Source organism: Panthera leo, chromosome B2 (genome assembly GCF_018350215.1).
Source record: "Panthera leo isolate Ple1 chromosome B2, P.leo_Ple1_pat1.1, whole genome shotgun sequence".
NCBI lineage: Eukaryota > Metazoa > Chordata > Mammalia > Carnivora > Felidae > Panthera > Panthera leo.
The window spans coordinates 106074685-106095357 of record NC_056683.1 but is presented as its reverse complement, the minus strand read 5'-3'; the positions used below and the strand labels follow the sequence as shown (position 1 = coordinate 106095357).

General features: G+C 37.6%; 1 protein-coding gene across 4 annotated transcripts in view; it reads right to left on the bottom strand.

Annotated features, from left to right (window-relative positions):
- SLC35F1 (solute carrier family 35 member F1) overlaps positions 1-20673 on the bottom strand; it is a 443643-nt gene that overhangs the window by 125128 nt on the left and 297842 nt on the right. The gene's annotated exons all lie outside the window — the stretch shown is intronic.

The following is a 20673-nucleotide window of genomic DNA, read 5'->3' as shown; positions in this document are numbered from 1 at the left end:
TGTCTCTCCTTCAGGGAGGCGGATCTGATCTGAGGCTTGTTCTCCCATTTCCTCATTGGGCTGCTTCTTGAGTAAATCCTTTCCTTGCTGCATATTGGATGTCTCAGGGACAGGCTTTTCTGTGCCAAGGGCAGACAAACTTGGGGTAGCATATGGGATGGCTGCTATCAGCCAGGCCAACCTCCTGCCAAGTCGGATTTTTCTTTTCTTTTCTTTTCTTTTCTTTTCTTTTCTTTTCTTTTCTTTTCTTTTCTTCCCTTTTGTCTTCTATTCTTTCTCTCTTTCTTTTTTTCCTTCCTTCCTTCCTTCTTTTTAAAATTTTTAATATTTATTTTTGAGAGAGACAGAGAGACAGAGAGAGACACACACAGAATCTGAAGCAGGCTCCAGGCTCTGAGCTGTCAGCACAGGGCCCAATGTGGGGTTTGAACTCAAGAACAGTGAGATCATGACCTGGGCAGAAGTCGGATGCTTAACTGACTGAGCCACCCAGGTGCCTCCTTTTTTTTCTTTTTCTTTTTTAAAAAAATTTTAATGTTTATTTATTTTTGAGAGAGAGAGAGAGAGAGAGAGACAGAGTGTGAGCAGGGGAGGAGCCCAGAAAGAGGCAGTCCAGATATGATTTTCAATAGGAGTTGAAATACCATACTTTTACATGAACTGTTCTCACTTTTTAAAATGTCCCCAACTGACTCAAATTTTTATAAACGTTGTGTGGGCCAAACACAATACCATCTATAGTCCAGATTTGGACTTAGTATGCCAGTTTGTCATTTCTGTGTTAAACAATTCTAGTGAATCATTTGTAAAAAGAAGAATCAGGGTACTTACTACCTGAAGCCATAAAGGTAGTCAAAGAATGCTTCCCTGAAGCATCTACATCAAAGTTACTACATGGGGGTACCTGGATGGCTCAGTTGGTTAAGCACCCCACTTCGGCTCAGGTCATGACCTCCTGGTATGTGGGTTTGAGCCCCATATCGGGCTTTCTGCTGTCAGCACAGAGCCTGCTTCAGATCCTCTATCCCCCTCTCTTTCTGCCCCTCTCCTGTGCTCTCTGTCTCTCAAAAATAAATAAATATTAAAAAAAAGTTACTATAAGAAGCACTTGCTTACATTATTTGATTTTCATTTCCTGTTGGCTTTTATGGCTAGCTACTATTTTGAAATTCTTTATTCTCTCCCTGTTATCTTTTCCTGTTCCTTCCACTTCTGCTATTTTATTGCCTTGGTGGGGGAACAGTGGCAGGGCCAGTACAGAATTAGCTTGCAAGTCTTTCTGGCTTTTATTTACCCAAAGCTTAAAACTTTAACAGGAGTACTTAACAGAAGAGGTATAAGGAAGAAGGATTTATTTATTTATTTATTTTTTTTTTTAGGATATGCAGAGCCTTGGATAACCCATGTGAAAAAGTAGCACTTGTTTCCTGCCCCAAGCAAGAAAGAAATTCCTCCCAGGCTGGGAAGAGGTAGGAGAAGGAAAGAAACAACAATGGACTTCAGAGCAGTGAAGATTCTGGCTCTGCTTCTTGCTAATGCCATCACTGTGCATTCAGGCAGGAGAGTCTGTAAGCAACTGAAAGAATATAACTGTACCCCAAACATGGCATCAGAAGCTGCTGAGAGCTAATGGCTAAGCAAGAGCCATGCAGACAGGTAATTCAATGGAAATGCCTTCTCCTGGTCACCCATGACTATGACCATAGAACCTCTGTGCCACCTCTGACCCTGGAAGAGATCTTAGAGCCATGGCATAGCCCTAAATGTAGGGGAGAACCCCAAGTACAATCGGTGTGATGTTTTTTTCCTCCTCACCAATGGTAGTTAATGTTAAAACAGACTGAGTCACAGAAAATATGAAGATGTATTACTTCCTCCAAATCGGAGGATGTGGATTAAAATTCAAACCCACAACAGGCTTTAGTTATAGACAGCACACGTGAAAGTGTCCATGCTTTCATATAAAGTCCTTTAGAAATGCCCCCCTTTTTCAAAAATACGGATTAGGAAACATTCTTTTGTCACTAATTCAATCTCCTGACCCTGAGAGACTCCAAAAACAATTTCTGCTGTACACCGCTCTAGAAATTCAAGTGCAGAACACTCTTTCCATTGGAGGACTAATGAGGAGAAGCAGGAAGAGTGGAGTTTGTTCATTTGTTCTACTCAGAGCACAGTCTCTGTGTGCTGATGAGAGATGGCCTTTAGCCATGTTATTGCCCTTTAACAGAGTACCGGGGAGTGATTCTATGCTGTGATAAAGCCTGGGAAACCCCTTGTATTACATTTCCAGAAATTCTGATCTGTGTGTTAGAGTCAGGTATCCCATCATCTAGAAACCCTTTTGAGAGTCTTGCTCTTAATAATTATTCCAGGACATGGGACATAATGTGGTTCAGTCTTAGGCAAGCTGGGATGTATGGTCATACTAAACGTACTATGGGGCAATCCTCTCACGGTATGTTACACTGTGGTTTGTTCTCTGCATTGTCAGGAAAGCATCACATCCTAGAAAACTGCTAGAAATTGCTGATTTCTAAGTAACCCAGAGGAACTGGAACCAATAACTAGGCTGAGCCACATGCTGGTCCACTAGCAAATGAAAGCTCAAAGAATAGAGAATACTTTTACCTCTTGCTTGAAAGAAGGACTTCAAATAAATTATTTTTGAAAACCCATAAAAGAAAAGAAACACAAGAATATGAAGAGAATAAAGATAGATTTATGGCAATTTGCAAAATGCTTCTGTTGATAATTAATCCAGAGTCCTTTGTAGACATTAGGCCTACTGCACCCTCTTCCAGGAGAGCATCTCTAGGTAGGTTGGCTCTTCTTGAGTTACCTAGGCGGGGATTCTAGGTAATGAGACTTTATCAGAAAGAACATGCTTGGATTCCAAGGATATGTTTTGAAATGAGTGTTTCTTGATGGTCACTGTTGAGCACTGCTATCCACTGTTATTTCACGGGATCTATCCAATTTTTCTCTAAAAAGCAATTTCTTCTTCCATGCATGTCTTAACACCATGAAAAATTTTGCTCTGACACTGTCACCCTCTGTCATCAATAATGGCTCTCAACTATCCAGGTGGAATTCACCTCTCACCTTAACTTCAGAGGGGAATTTTAGCTTAAACTGTGACCACAAAATTCACAAACACATGTCATCCAATCATTCGCTATCTGTCATGGGTTTCAAAGGCACCTCGTAAGCTTTAGAAAATAAAGATCTTCACCGCTGGTGGTATTTCAAGACATCTGGTGTTCCCATGATGGATTGCAGCAATCTCAGCCAGGCAGTTTCTCTTACTTTGAAATAGATTTTGAGAAAGGTGTTTAAAGTTTTAGAGTCAGACCAAAGAGAAATCCTTCCAGGGCAAAAGCATTTCCAAAGAACCAAACCAAAACAATAAGAGGCTTTAGTTGATTCATTTGAACAAATAATCATGAGAATTACCTAAGCTTCACTATAAGGGTCTTTAAGAATTAAATGTGATCAGGAAAAAGTACCACCAAGGTGATTTTACTCTATAGGGCTTTGATAATTCTATACGAGTATAATTTTGTTACAAATATTTTTGTGCATAGTGCACATTATCTATATGTAAACAAGTCTCATTTCATAACAAGAAATAATATAGAATGCCTACATCCATTTACTTCTTAAATTTTTTTCTTAATGTTTATTTATTTTTGAGACAGAGAGAGACAGAGCATGAATGGGGGAGGGTCAGAGAGAGGGAGACACAGAATTGGAAGCAGGCTCCAGGATCTGAGCCATCAGCACAGGGCCCCACGCAGGGCTTGAACTCATGGACTGAGAGATCATGACCTAGGCCGAAGTCAGACGCCTAACCGACTGAGCCACCCAGGTGCCCCTACATCCATTTACTTCTTAATTGCTTACAAAATGGTTCTTAATGCTTGGGTTTATTAATGTCTTGGGTTTATTCTGTACTGTATTGAATTTCGTAAGGCCAAATAAAGAATAAGAAAGATGATAATAAAGGACAAGTATAGAATATAATGAAATAGAAAGGAAAGACAGAGGAAGTATCATCCAAGTCAAAAGTTGTTTCTTTAGGAAAATAAAATTAGCAAGCATACATTACAATATTTCTTGATCTATCCATTATTGAGTCACCTTAAAACCTCCCACTTTGATGGATCAATTTTTATGTTATCTAATTTGAGTCTATATTACAAGGTGTTGGAGTGCCTGGGTGGCTCAGTCGGTTGAGCGTCTTACTTTGGCTCAGGTCATGATCTCACGGCTCGTGGATTCGAGCCCTGCATTGAACAGCCCAAGCTCTGCTGACAGCTCCAAGCATGGAGCCTGCTTTGGATTCTGTGTCTCTCTGCTCCCCGGCCACTCACGCTCTGTCTCTTTCTCTCACTCAAAAATAAACATTAGAAAAATTTATGTTACAAAGTGTTTACATGCTTAAGATTGTTTAACTTTTTGATAAACTAAACCTCTAATCAATAGGTGGTAGGCTTTCTCATCACTAAGTAATATTTTGTCTTAAAGTTTTTATCAAATATATTTTATCAAATATAGCCACAGCTCTTTTCATTTAGTGGCTTTCCAGTTTATTTTTCCACTCTTTGCTTTCAAGATTAAAAAAACAATCTTTCCATTTTTAGGTGTATCTTTTATAATCATCATACAGCTAGAATTTTAAAAAATTCATTGTGATGACTGTCGTTTTAAAGTGGCAAGGTTTGTGTATTTACAGATTGTGATTTCTGATAAATCTCTGATAAATCTCTACTGATTTTTGCCATTATTTTTCGACTTACTTGTCTCATATATTGTTTCTTCTCCTTGCTGTATTTCCCTTTTCTTGAATTTATTGACTTTCACTCCCTCATTTCACTGTCTTCCCTCTAATAGCTTTTAAATTATGTGTTCTATTTCTATTCTTTCAGTGGTTACTTAAGAAATGTTACATCCTAGGGGCACCTGGGTGGCTCAGTTAGTTAAGCATCCAACTTCAGCTCAGATCATGATCGCACGGTTCTGAATTCTAGCCCTACATGGGGCTCACTGTTGTCGGCATGGAGCCTGCTTCATATCCTTGGTCTGCCTCTCTTTCTGCCCCTCCTCTGCTCGCTCTCTCTCTCTCTCTCTCTCTCTCGATTTTGCACAGTGAATATTTGCATAGACATGGCTTCGTGTGCACCATTTTATTTATTCACCATTATTTCTTCTATCTTAGACCTTTGTAAAATCATATTCATTTTCCTGAAGTATATCCTTTGTCATACTGAAAGTTGGTTAGTAGTAAACTCTATCTGTGAGAAAATATCTTTAGTATACCCTATTTTTTTAAAGGACTGCTTTATTGTATATGTAATTACAGGTTTTATTTTCTCTGAACAGTTGAAAGGCACACTTAATTTTCTGTGTTTCATTGTCGCTCATCTAATTGTTATTCTTTTGTGGATAGTCCTTATTTCCTCTTTTGTTATGTTTAAGACCTTGTCTTTTCTTTGGTATTCTGCAGCTTTATTATGATGTGTCTAGATGTGGTTTTGTTTTTATTACCTTGCTTTGCTTTCACTGGATTTTCAGGACCTAGGGATTTGGTTCTTTCATTAACTCTGGAAACTCTTTTGCCATATTATCTCTTTGGTGCCTCTCTCCCTTTCTGCCCATAATAATCTTCTAGAATTCAAGTTCATGTTGCACATTCTCCACTCTCCATGTCCATTTAAATCTGTTTCATGTTTTTATCCTGTGCTGCATCCTGCATAAGTTTTTAAGAATTAACTTTCATTTTGCTTATTATTTCTTACGAAGATTGGCTCTTTTGTTTAACCTTTATACTAACTTTCTAATTTCAATTATTATATTTTTCATTTCTAGAAATCTTATTTGGTTCTTTTTTTTTTTTTTTTAGACCTACCTAATCAAATTCTGATAATCTTTTTCCTTTGTCATACAATGAAAACCCTCTCTTATTTCTTAAACATATTACACATATTTACTTTAAATTCTTTACCTGGAAATTCCAGTATTTGGAATCGTTACAGGTCTGTTTCTGTAGTTTATTGTTATGCTGGCTGTTACTCATAGTGATTTGTTTTCTTAGTTTGCTTAACTTAAAAATATATATATTAGCTCATATTCCTTAGAACATTCTCTATAGCAGTTTATGAGATGAGATCTTAAAGTGCATTCCTTCAGAGAATCTGTAATTGTCTATGCCAGGCACCTACAGAAACTATTAACCTGAGACTACTTAAAATTACCTTTTAGAGTCAGTGTTTTTGAATTCTTGGAGATAATATGACATCTGGCCCCAAATATGCATGCATGTGGACTTGTGGACAGAAATATCAGGAGAGAATTTACTTCTATTTATTCTGCTCCAACCAGATCAAAGCTCAGACAGGCACGTATCTCCACCTCTTTTTTTTTTTTTTTTTTTGAAAGAGAGACAGTTGGGGAGAGGGGCAGAGGGGCAGAGAGAATCATAAGAAGGCTCCACACTCAGCCTGGAGCCCTATCCCCACAACCCTGGGATCATGACCTGAGCTGAAATCAAGAGCCCACTACTCAACCAACTGAGCCACCCAGGCGCCCGCCCCTCCACCTCTTCTTTTAATGAGACAGATTTCATCCTAGTTTTTCTGCTGAGAGGGTTTCCCTTTGAAAGTCCTGGATTTATTCTAGGTCTCTGATCATACAGCTCATACTTGTGTTCCAGTCCTTTCCTGAATGCCACACTGGTGACCTGTTAAAACCAGTACTCTAAAACTAGATTCTAAACTACCTGTTATATACTTGGGGATAACTAACACCAGTATGAATAGGTCCATCCAGATGATATTGTGGCCTACAGTTCCTATCTGGCTTCCACAAATTCCCGTAAGTTTCCTGTAAAGTCAGTTATGCTTAAAAAAAAGACTTTTAAAAATACTTTATCCCATAATCTTAGGAGTGCCGTACTGGGAAAGGTATTCTCAAAAATATATACTCTATTCATATTTATAAATGAAAAAAATTAGAAATCCTAATATGACATTCTGAAAAGTATTCATTGTTTGGATTCCAGCAACATGAAATGATATTGGAGTCCCGCCTTGGCAAAATATATTAAATAAAGAACTGAAGGTAGAAGACTAATTTATTTACAAGATATAGAATTCTTGAAATCAACCCGTTCAACAATTTCAATAATAAAACTACTTCTCACTCCAAAAAGGCTTAGAAGACAGGCTCTGTGGTTAGGGTCCTGATCATCAGATCCATGTTTAGAGGGGAAGCATGGTCACATCCCTGTCCCATCAACTTTTGAGATAAGCCTGGCTGCAGCCAGCTTCTCTTTAGTCTCCAGGTATGGGATATAGTAAACATAGATTTAACCAAGAAGGAAAATTAATTTGATCTCTAAGATGACTCAATTCAGTCATGTATATTTTGCATTAAAAAATCATTAAAATTTTTAGTAATGTGGACATTATTATGGCCACTCATAAAAATATTCTTGGGAGGGAGGGCAGGGTGGGAGGGAGGGCAGGGTGGGTGATGGGTATTGAGGAGGGCACCTTTTGGGATGAGCACTGGGTGTTGTATGGAAACCAATTTGACAGTAAATTTCATATATTAAAAAAAATAAATAAATAAATAAATAAAAATATTCTTAAGGAGAGTGTTCAAAACTACTTAGTTGTTACCTAAGTTTAGTTTTAAGAGACTAAGTTACAGAACCAACATGGCTGGATCTGATTATATTTCAATCACAGACCCAGGCTTTTAGATCACAAATCTATTCAAAGAGGTACTGAAAAAATCCTGGGAACAAGATAAGAGAGTTACCTTTGGGATAATCTTATATCTTATATCTGTGTTGTGATTGTCTGGATCTCCTTATAGGTATATTTCCTTATAGCTCCTTCTTGACCATGGTTAGGATAGGTCTTCACTGAGGCTTTGTGTAGGGTATTTTCTCTTTATCTAGGGTACAATGGAATAAAAATGGAATCTGGGCTTTCTTTATAATTCTCTTTAAATTGCCTGTGATTCCCCCCTTTAAAAACAAATGATAAGAAAGAAGTATCACAAGAAATATTTATCTAAATTTTATCTACAATTACCTAAAATGAAAAAGTCACTTTTAATGTTAAAAAATAACTTCAGTAAAACATGTTTGTAAATAAAATGGTCAGCTGAATTGAACTACAAAAGTGGAAAAACATGAAAAATTTTTTAAAAAAAAGTAACTACAGAAACACAAGGTCCCAAGCTGAACATATCCTCCCACACATGGGCAAACAACTGGCCACTAAAAACAAGGTGCTCTGACAAGAGAGGCTTAGAGAAAGAAGAGAGGTGGGACATTCTAGGTGGGAAATGAGGGAAAAGGAGGGGCCAGGAGAGTTGATATCCTTCAGAGAAGGATCAAAATCCAAATCACCTCCTAGGAGGTATTGGTATTTAGTAGTATAGATATCTAAGGGACCTGAACAGAAAGGATGAGAAACAGTGATGGGGATCTCATTAGTTGTAGTTCTCAGCTTTCAGGGATACTTGAGTTACAAGGTTGGAAAAGTTACCATTGTACCAGAAGAATATCCACCCCTCACAAAAGCAAGCATGAGATCGTTGTGAGGTTAGGAAAGTTACTGCTGTACCAGAAGAATATCCACCCCTCACAAAAGCAAGTATGAGATTATTGTAAGGCTAGGAAAGTTACTGTTGTACCAGAAGAATATCCACCCCTCACAAAAGCAAGCCTGAAATAATTCAACACCCACCTGCCCCACTACTGTCACAAAAGGATGTTTAACATTGTGATACTGGAAGCTAAGGAGTCAAGAGGAATGGAGAATGGCTTTATGAGCATCACTCAACCTAGATGTTTTCTTCCTGCCAAAGGCCAATGTAATCTATGTACCCACTAGCCCTTCATGTGACAGTAATGAAAAGCCACTACTAAGAAGGTAGAGAACTTTTTCCAGAATGCATGGTAAGACACTTAAGAGACTTGGAACCTATAGTAGTAGCAAATTGAAAAGATCATTACCTAGAACACTGGAACTATAATTGGGGAAGATTCTGCTTAAAGTATTAGTATTCATTATTTAAAAAAGAGACTAAGAATTCTTTGTAATTTGTGACTAATTTGTCACAGACCAAGGAGAAGAGGAGCTTAAGGACAATAAAGAGAAGGGAAGACACTGGACCAGCCTAGAACAAAGATCACTCTCTCTCCAAAGTTCTGGCATTTTCCCTTTTAAAGTCAAGAGGAAATTCTTTTTTTTTTTTTAATTTTTACTTTAGTTAAAAAAAAATTTTTTTAAATGTTTATTTTTGAGAGAGAGACAGAGCATGAGTGGGGGAAGAGCAGAGAGAGAGGGAGACACAGAATCTGAAGCAGGCTCCAGGCTCTGAGCTGTCCGCACAGAGTCCGACGCAGGGCTCAAACACACAAACCGTGAGATCATGATCTGAGCAGAAATCAAGAGTCAGATGTTTAACTGACTGAGCCACTCAGGTGCTGCAGGAAAATTCTTAAAGAAATGGACTCCATTCCTTTCATTCTAAGTTTTCACAATGAAACATACAACTATTCCATGCTCCAACTGTAAGGGGAGGACGTGGATGGGCTTATCTCCCAGACTTTCTTAATCATTCCAGTAAGTTCTGATTTCATAGAAGAAATATGACAAAATAAAATTCATCTCAGGTAGGCACAAAGATAGGGAAGCTTGCTCAGAAAAGATGAACTTTTGTCAGTTACACTATATTTAAGAGTATCTAATTTAGAGTTTCACATTTTTAGGGAGTATGAAGAGATCAAAGAGAGTCTGAAGGTATGCAGTGAAAGCTATGATAAGCATAGAAAATAGGACTTATGAAGAAAGCTTTAAAAGTATCCAGCAGTCCTTAATCAGAGATGGAAAGCTTTCGGTGATTTAATAGGACTTAAGGTGACTTTGAGGATACAAAAGATAATTAGAAAGAAGTAAGTTTATAATACAGGGGAAGAAATTCTGGTCAGGTATCAGAAAAAATAACTTTAACAAGTTAAAAGTTATGGAATTAACTGCTTGGGAAAATGTCTGCCTATAATAAAGATATAGGAGTATGTAAGAAAATCAATCAATTACTTTTTAAATTTGGGATTATTGAAGTTCAAATGAGCTGTGAGTGCAAAAAAAACCCAGATGAAATGCAAGATTAAGCTTTATAAATAAGAATGTAATATTTAGAAAGAAGAAGTGATCTTTCTCCTCCCACTCTGAAAAGCAGAGAAGTAGATACGTGTCTCTCAAAAGGATATGCACTAAATAGAAGAGGTTGAGAGGGGAGTAATCAGAATGGAGAAGGGACGAGTTTTGAGGGACTGGAGATGTTTAGCCTAGAGGAAAAAAAGTGTGTATGAGGTTTGTTTCAAGTATTTCAATGACTGTCTTATAGAGAGGAATTTAATATTCTATGGTCTCATAAAATTGATTTAGGATACTGGGTAACAAAAAAGGAAATGGATTTTGGTTTATTACAAGAAAGAAATTTAATGATCAGGGCAGCCCAAGATGGGATGCATTTCTCTGAAATACAGAGTTCAAAATACTGAAGCACACTCTGAGTTCCTGGCCTGGATATTCTAGAAGTGGAGTCTTTACAATTAGAGTAGGTAACCCTTAAAGTCTCCACCAACAATTTTTTTTTCTTGTCAGTCTTACTATAAACAAACACAAATTATCTTTCTTCTTTGGCTCTATCTGAAATTGGATTAGCCAACCATGAACCATACAGTGACTACAGATACTTTCTCAAGGGTTGCTGAAGTGCTTGGTCAAAAGAAACCACCTCTCCTGATCTTTAGGTATGACTTCTCATCTTCTGCTCCAACATGCTGTTGTGAATACACCCTGGAAAATGGTGATTTAAAAATTGCCAACCAGGGGCTCAGTTGGTCAAGCGTCGAACTTCGGTTCAAGTCGTTATCTTGCAGTCTGTGGGTTCGAGCCCTGCATCAGGGCTCTGTGCTGACACGGCAGAGCCTGGAGCTTGCTTCAGATTCTGTGTCTCCCCCTCTCTCTCTGCCCCTCCCCTGCTCGTGCTCAGTCTCTCAAAAATGAATACACATTAAAAAAAAATTGCCAACCATATTTGTTGATAATATACATGTGTATGCCTATGACAATAATGGTGTTTGTGAAACTGAGGCTTCTTCATGTAACTAAGCTTAAAGATATCTGAGTAATGACATGTAGAGTTACAGAGTATCAGATATCTTTGGTGGCGGGAAACCACATAAAACTCTATGCTTTCTTTGATAACCTAAACAATTATCTCAATGCCATTATGGTAAATTGATTAGAAAATTCCACTCTTTCCAATGACTTTCTTTAAGTTAGAAAGAAAGAGAATATACTGAATTTGCACAAAGTATTGAATTTCTTATTTTTATTCCCAGTGAGGATTCACCATAACAGAGAAAGCCTGAGAAGAATTCTTGATAACTTTTCACATTTCAAATCTAAGAAATGAGATCAAGTGAAGTGGGCCACGTTGAGCTACTCAATGGAGCTTATCTCCAATTTTTAATTTACAGATTTGACTCTGTAGCAGGTAGAAAATGGCATATTTGATTTTACCTTCTCTACTTGTTAGTGATTAAAATTTTTTTACCATTCATTATTTTTACAATAAAAATAAATTGGGATGCCTGGATGGCTCAGTCAGTTAAGCGATCGACTCATGGTTTTGGCTCAGGTCATGATCTCACGGTTTGTGAGTTTGAGCCCCACTTTGAACTCTGCTCGCAGTGTGGGGCCTGCTTGGGATTTTCTCTCTCCCTCTCTCTCTGCCCCTCCCCTGCTAGCACTCTCTCTCTCTCTCTAAAGAAATAAACATTAAAAAAACTTTTTTAAATATATAAAATATAAAAATGAAACACTGAAAGGCTGGCATTGCCATAAATATATGACAACACATAACAAATACAACTGGCAGGGTTGACCCTGGTGGGAAGCCATCTTCCCATTTATGTGGCTCTGGTTCATCTCTTATCTCTGCTTCTTACTAGGGATAAGCTTTTTATTTTCCTCCACTTTCATTTATTTATTTCACTTACTTTAATGTTTATTTATTTTTGAGAGAGAGAGAGAGAGTGAGTGGGGAGGGGCAGAGAGAGAGAGAGACAGAAGATCTGAAGCATGTTCTGCACTGACAGCAGAGAGCCCAATGCTGGGCTCAAACTCACAAACCTAACCGTGAGATCATGACCTGAACCGAAGTTGGACACTGAACCAACACTGAGCCACCCAGGTGTCCCTATTTATTTATTTTTTAAAATGTTTATTTGCTTTGAGAGAGAGAGACAGAGAGAGAGAGAGACAGAGAGAGAATGTATTCGAGCAAGGGAGGGGCAGAAAGAGAGAAGGAAAGAATTACAAGCAGGCTCCACACTGTCAGTGCAAAGCCCTACACAGGGCTTGATCCCACAAACCATGAGATCATGACCCGAGCTGAAATCAAGAGTCAGACACTTAACTGACTGAGCCACCCAGGCACCCCTGTCTCCATTTTTAAAGGATACTTTCCTTGTTTGTAGACTTACATGATGACAGGTGTCTCTTTTCTTTCTTTAAGTGCTTTAAAAATATTGTACATTACCTTCCTGCCCCTACCATTTCTGGTGAGAAGTGTTTTTCCCTCAGTGTAATGTATCTTTTCTTTCTTTTGCTGCTTTCAAGATTTTCTCTTTGTGTTTGGTTTTTAGCAGTTTGAACATGATATAACCTAGGTGTAGTTTTCTTTGCATTTATTCTGCTTGGGATTTCCTGAGTTTACTGGATTTATCAGATGCCTTTCAACAAATTTGAAAGTTCTTAACTATTATCTCTTCAAATATTTATTCTGCCTCATTGTCTCTCTCCTCTTGTTCTGGAAGTTCAATAACATGCTGGATAATTTCATATAGCCCCAGATATTCTATTCTGTTTTTCTTCTCTCTCTCTCTCTTTTTTTGCCACTCAGTTTTTTTCTGTGCTTCAATTGGATACTTTGTACTGGCCTATCTTCAAATTCACAGATTGCTTCCTCTGCTAAATCCTACATTTTGATACTGTTTTTTTCCCTCGAATTCCTATTTAACTATTTTAAGAAGTTTCCTGGTCTTTGATGAAATTTCCCATTTCTTCACATGTGTTGCTAGCCTCTTCCACTGGAACTTAAGATTTTGATCATAGTGATTATTTAAAGTTCTCATCTGATAATTATAACATCTATGGTATTGTTAGGTCTGCTTCTCTTGATTATTTTCTCTCTTGACTGTGTGTCACATTTTCTTGCTTCTTCACCTGTCTAGTAATTTTTATTGTACTTGGATATTTTGTATAAAATAGCAGCAGATACTTAAAGGAAAAATTTTTACTTTCAAAAACAGAATATCCTTTTTCTGTGTCAGGCTGCTTGACTGGAGGACTAAAGCAATCTGATCGTTGGGACTGGGGTTTCTTAGGGCTTTAGTTTGACTTAGTTCAGTACTGACTTAAAATATTTTGAAAGCAGGATCAGTACTTACTCTTCTTCAGGACTTGAGGTCTGAGTATTGGTGAGATTCTGGCGATCTCTTTGCACTTTATCCTTAGGTACCAATTTTCTGAACCATGAAAAATATACCTTTACTTTACAATTCAGTTGACTACTGTTGGGTTTCTGGGGGATTCTCTTTGCTCTCGTGTCCTGTAGTAAGCTTTTTACACTATTGAAATCTCTCCCTGCCTGGAGTGTCTCAGAAGTATTTCCCTCAACTCTCTTGCCATGCCTTGAGTCCTTGGCAGCTGAAAGTCTGAACTGCTTCTGGCTCATTTCTCTCAGATCTCCTGTACTGCCCTTTTCCACCTTCAAAACATGGGTGTCACGCACTTGAGAAGGCTCCACACACATCAGGAGAAGCTCCTTTAGTTTTTCTGTGCCACTTCTCAGTCTCTGGTATACATGCCTAGCACTAGGCAAAGACCTATGGAACACAGTTTGTACGTATATATAAAACTGCTCTGTGGTTGGGATACTTTAGAATATAGTCTGCCACACCAGCTCATGTGAGTGCATTAAAACTTAAAGTTTTTGCTGTTTTTTCCTTACCTCTCTTTTTGTGGATTCTTTCTCTTCTCGCTCTGCCAGGGATGAGATAAACTGAATCTTTTCTCTCTTACAAAGGGAATTTTCTGGAATTTCACACATTTGGATTTCTTTGCTTCCTTAGCTTTATACGTTTTTGTTGTTGGAGTGAGGGTGATGGTCTTTTGTGTCTAGTTATATCCTAAACAGGAGCCACTAGGGGTGCCTGGGTGGCTCAGTCAGTTAAGCATCCAACTTCGGCTCAGGTCATGATCTTGCAGTTCATGGGTTCAAGCCCATGAACCGTTGAGCTCTGTGCTGACAGCTCAGGACCTGGAGCCTGCTTTGGATTCTCTGTCTCCCTCTCTTTCTGCCCCTCCCCCTGCTCATGCTCTATCTCTATCTCTCAAAAATAAACAATGTTAAAAAAAATTTTTAAACAGAAGCCACTATATAATTTTTGATAAGTTAATTAATCTCTCTGAGCCTCAGTTTCTTCATATATAAAATGACCTATACAATGGTTGTAAGGCTTAAGTATGTTGTAGTTATACTGTATATTTTCATTTCCTTCCTTTTTTTCCTTTGGGGTGGTACTTGAAATGGTGCATAGTGTATTCATAAAATCAAACAAACTCACTGTACACTATTTCTTTCTTCCTTATTGAATTGTGCTCTTCCCTTTATCAATCATCATCCAAGTTGAAAGGGCTGACTTTGCACCTACTGTTTAAAAAAACCTAACTCATCCTGAACTATATTAGTTTCACTCAGAGCTAGGGCTTAAGTATAATAGCTGACCTTAAAAGAGCCACATAAATTGAGTATGTCTCTCAACTATCAACCAGATTAACATTTTAATGACATCATCTCTGAGCACATAAAATGATCAATATATATTAATAAACAATTTTTATTGGATATTTATCCTCATTTATTCAGCCAGGAAATCTGAGTCATATGGATATTAAGCTGACTTGTTTAAGGAAGAAACATAATCACAGTAGAGACCATCCTTCAGTGTAATTTTACTGTCCTGATTCCCATACCAGTCATCTTAACCACATTGCTAATTTACGCTGATTTGGGATTCCTGGAACCTACTTCCATGTCACGTTCATTATTTTTTGAAAAAGAGATATGAATGACGTATAGGTACTAGGCTCACATTTTTTTTGGATTAAATATTAATAAAAAATGCATAAGAGAAAAGAAAACCATATGTAAATAACATAGCCATAGAAATAGCCAGATATATTTGGCTAATGGGCATAATTCTACAATGACATTGGCTAAAATCTCTCTATTTCTCTCCAGTTCATTCTTACCAGGCATATCTACACCAGTAAACCTCCCCTGGGATTCAAAATCCAAATGTTGGATTTTGCCCAAACACCCAAAGGTTATCCGTCTGATTTCTAAGCAAAAAGAATCTTTTTTTTTTTTTTTTTTGAATGGAGATTCTGATTAAACCCTAGCTAAACTGACTCATGTGCTTCGGTTTACATGATGCCCTAAAGGATTAACACTGATGTCATTTATACGATAACAAGCTGTGTTTACAGCAATAAAGAAAGCTAGGCTTAGGTAGTATTAATAGCCCTACTAATTACACTACTATAAAAGGTTTATGGATGATATAAATTTCTATATTATTACTCCAAGGCTCTGGCAGTGGCATTCTTCCAGAGGAACGTATCACAGGGCTCATTTGTTTTCCTTTCTTTGCACTAATTCACAAGGAGATGAAAACAAGAGACTGAGTGAAAGAAAGAAGGAAAGGAGCCCACCAGGACTTAGTCTTACACCAAGAATAGACTATGCAAGCAATCATTATCATTTCTTGTTTTTATTTTAGGATTCAAATGCTATTTCTTCTTGCCAATAAACATGCAAAAGGATGCTCATGTCACCGGTAATTAACAAAATGAAATTTAAAACAATGAGATATTTTTCACCTTTTGTCAATCTGGACAAAAATATTAATGATAATATTCAGTGTTGGTAAATGAGTAAGGAAATATACTCTCAAATACTGTTAGTAGGCTTTTGAACTGGTAATAATTTCTGGATAGGAGAGATTTAGTGATATTTATCAATATTTAAAATGCCCTTAACTCAGCATTTAGATTTTTAGCAATCTAAGCTACAAAATACTCTCACAGGTATTTAAATTATATTTACAAGGATGTTTCTTATACAACAGAAGGAATAATTCAAAATTGGCAATACTCTATATGACTGCTAATTGTATCATCAGTACTATTACAATAACTAAAAACTGTAAGGTAAATGTACATGTATGGAGATGGGAAATTTTCCAGGATATATTAAGTGAAAAAAGCAACTTTCATAACAACATATATAGTTCCTAGCATTTACATTAAAACACATTATAACTACATATTTGATTGCATATGCATAGAAAACTGCCATGAAAATGAACAACAAAATTTTAACAGAGACTTCCACTGAAGAAGAGAAGGATTTATTTGGTGAGTGGGAAACATTATCCCTTAAAAAATATATTTAGGTCTGTCTTTGCAATGTTTATATTTACATAAACGTGTATTATTTATATTCATGTATTACTTGGGTAATTTAAAAAATAAATATAAATTTTACAATGGTTATAACATTGTCACCTCAAATATTGTCTCAGAGTCTCTTGGCTTTTCATGGTTTCCTCCTAGTATTTAGCAGTTTTTATAAAGTAGACATCTACCTTCAAAGCAGTCCAATGAAGATCTTTGATCAGAAGATTCATTATTAAAGAGGTCTTTCGATGTATGTTAACTCAACCAAATTGAATTGTTTTAACTGAAGTTCTATATTAAGGGTCGAATGGAATTCTTTGAGTTTAGCAATAATGCTGTATACAGAGTATAGTATCTACCAAAGTTATTTTTTATAAAACCAGTACCTAAAATATTAAGTTTATTTTATTTTTTTACATTTGGATCAATGTCCCCACTCTTAAATCCAAGGCAACTTAGCTTGCACTTTTAAGACATACTGCTCAGAGAACAAAAATTAGAATATTACATCTTTGGCCTCTTTTCCTCAAGTAGACAGGCTAATTAGAAAGTAAGAATAACAACATTCTAGTATCTTGATTTTGAGTTTCTCGATCCTTATTAAAAGACCTCATTTTGGTTATATGAATGAAGCCGGGAAGTATGTGTTGATTTCAATGGGTATGAGAAAAATCACTTTTTATTAACCGATTCCTTCCCCCAACTATTTTTTAAAAATCCTGAATTCAACATAAATCAAAAGTAAAGAAGGATTTGCATAATTATCCAAAGTCTGATTGACCAGTGCACTTTAACTTAGAGCAAATAAAGCTTTAAAAGACAGTGTAGTGATGAAATTGTGACAGGTGTCAGTACAGCACAGGAGTGGTCATAGCAGTCCAGGCAAGAGGTGATGGATGGCTTGGCTTAGACATGCTAGAGCAAATGGGGATAGAAAGAGGCCATCGGTAAGGGTCTCACATAGTATCTGGTACACAGTGGGCTCAATAAATATTTGTGAAATTTAACTGAAGACAACTTTGTATTAGTCAATATATCCCACAACCAAATGTAACTTTAACTCCAGAGATGATGGGAGTTTTCTACATTAGTTTGTTAGGGGTGTTTAAACTTTACTCATGGGAGCTGCATGGACACACAGGGAATACTCATGGCTGGAGATATGCTCCCTCAGGGGAGATACCCTTCTCTGGTTTTCAGGTCACACCGTGAATAAATAGATTATATCAGGCATTGTGGTACATGATTAGTAGGAGGCAAAAACGATCTCTTCAAAGGAATCATAATAATTGCTGCATTTAGTTAGATATGTATCTGTGCTACTTTCTGCAAACAAATTGGGACTATCAGAAATTGTACCTATTGTGAGACTAGTTATGAAAGGCAACAATAATTTACTCCTCCAGAATACTATCAAATGGTGACCTACCCTGAATGAGATGTGATCTTAGTGGAACATGCTGTACAGTAAGAAAATGAGAAAATGGTCAAAAGCAAGAAGTTGACACTTTGGTTTCCCTTCTTGCTGCTCCACAGCTGTTAATGGTCCCAATGAGTGGTTGGCAGTCCTTCTCCTCAGTCAGGTACTGAAATAAAGCTTGTGAACTTTGATATTCTTTACTGTGCTACTGTTTTTCACTTTATAACATTAAATTATTAAAGTTTCTAACATTTTACAGGGGTTCCTGAAACTTGGGAAGAGCTTAAGTTCATACACCAGCAAGCATTGAGGTACATCCCCAAATGACCAGAAGGGTAAGGGGCTCCTTAAAGGTATTGCCAAAAAAATAAAGAAAAGGACTGTTTGTCATTACAGAAAGGGGTCACTTAAGCCAGGCAAATTGATGGAGACCAGCGAGCCATATATAGCTGCCTATAAGAGGATAGGAGACCTTTGAGAGTCTTGGAAGTCACTAATAATCATGAAATTAGCCAACTGCCCTAGCTCAAAGAAGTTTAGCAGGCTAGAAGTCACCACAGCTAAGTCTAAATAAAGGACACGGATGATATCTGTGTCTTACTCTCCTGGGGTGACAATGTATGTGGGGGTGCGTATAAGGACTAGAGGAACAACTATGGCTCTTTTAATGCAAAGTCAGGATCCCAGAACACAGGTGTGAGCCTACACACCAACAGAATGCCACAACACAGCAATGTATTGACTGTAACTGCTTGTAATGAATTCTTCTGCTGTGAATAATTGGGAAGGGGGTACTGGCGGCTGATGGAGAAAACAGTCATGAAAATAGATGACAGAGGAGAAGTAAATTCCTTTACAATGAAGATTTGGTGGAGATGAAGGAAAATGAGACCTTCAGATCTGGCCTCTTGCAATTACAGGGACTCTTTACTAGTCACTCTCCTCCTCTTGCCTATGAGCTTAGAAGGAATGGGAGAAGGGAGAGTTGGGCATCCTTCACATCTGGGAGTACAGTGCCTAACAGAACAAGGCCCTCCAAAAGCATTTGCTGAATAAATGAATGGAATAATAGATGAATGAATACGTGAGGGAAGAAATACGTGACTGAGGAAGATACATGAAATTACATTTAGATAAGAGACATATGAGCAAGATGTACTCAGTTCAGAGCCTTCTAGAAGGTTCTGTATGAAATAAACATGGGCACAATAAAACTCAGTAGGCTGGGAAGCAGTTGCATCCTTGGCTTGTGCATATGGGGCTGACTCCTTTCGTTAAGAGACACCCCGAGTATAGGAACATACTTTCCTGTTAGGTATTTAAATTACTCAACATATCCGATGCCAAAACAACAGAAACCAAGAGTTGAGATTTATTAAGTTTCCATATAGTAAATAACTTACAATTTTTAACAGTGCAGAGACTTCCACATTTATGTCACTTACATAAGATCTGCCCACACGTTTCTCTGTTAGAAAGAAGTTACCAAGTTCCTTAACTTTATTTTTAGAAGTTGAGTTCTTTGTTTGCTTCTGAATGATCTAACTTAGTTTCTTTTAGCCTGACAAAAGTTTAAAATCAATAGCTTGCTTAAAGCTGTGCTATAATGGCCCTGAGTTTAACACAGCCCAGCTGGAAATTTCGACCTCAGTGAATGACATTCACTAAGCCAAAAGTTGAAATGTGCTTGTAGGTACAGAACCAGATGCTTTGAATTTGGTGAGACCCCAGTAGTCCATTGAGTTTGTCTGTGGCATGCTCTTCCTGCTGAAAGATGGGTGAGTGAGAGCTCCATGATCTTGACAGCATGGCTTTCCCCTCTTCTCAGCTAGAAGATGACATACTGGTGGCCATTTCACTGGCTATGTAGCCCCAAAGCTTTGTGCTCTCTGGGGGCATTTTGCAGCTCTTCTTCATCTTGGATTATTTTTATTTTTTCCTCTCCCCACCCTGATTTTATTTTTCAACTTTAAAATAGGACAAATGTTCTGACCCTGTCAAAAATGGAAGCAAGATTCCTTTTTTTTTTTTTTTTTTTTTTTTTTTTTTTAATTTTTTTTTTTTTCAACGTTTATTTATTTTTGGGACAGAGAGAGACAGAGCATGAACGGGGGAGGGACAGAGAGAGAGGGAGACACAGAATCGGAAACAGGCTCCAGGCTCCGAGCCATCAGCCCAGAGCCTGACGCGGGGCTCGAACTCACGGACCGTGAGATCGTGACCTGGCTGAAGTCGGACGCTTAACCGACTGCGCCACCCAGGCGCCCCAAGATTCCTTTTAATGAGCTCATCCGAGGACAATTCTTGTGTGTGTGGTAGTTTATTAGTAAGGCTAATCTCTGCTTATAGATTTCATACTATGGCTTCCACTGAAATATCCTTAAAAGGGATGTACTGCTCACTGCTCATTCCAAATAACTGATGGAGATTTGGGATTCTGATTATAAAATAATGATCCAGCTCTCCCTCTGGGAATGCATCTTAGGAATCCCTACTATTGTAATGATAGGTCTTCTAAAGCACCTATGGCCACTGCCTAAGAATGGATTCCTTGCTGGAAATTATCTTGGACAGAAATGCCATCCCTTCATGGTTTTGGACAAACCACATTTCTCTGTCCTTAACTTCTCC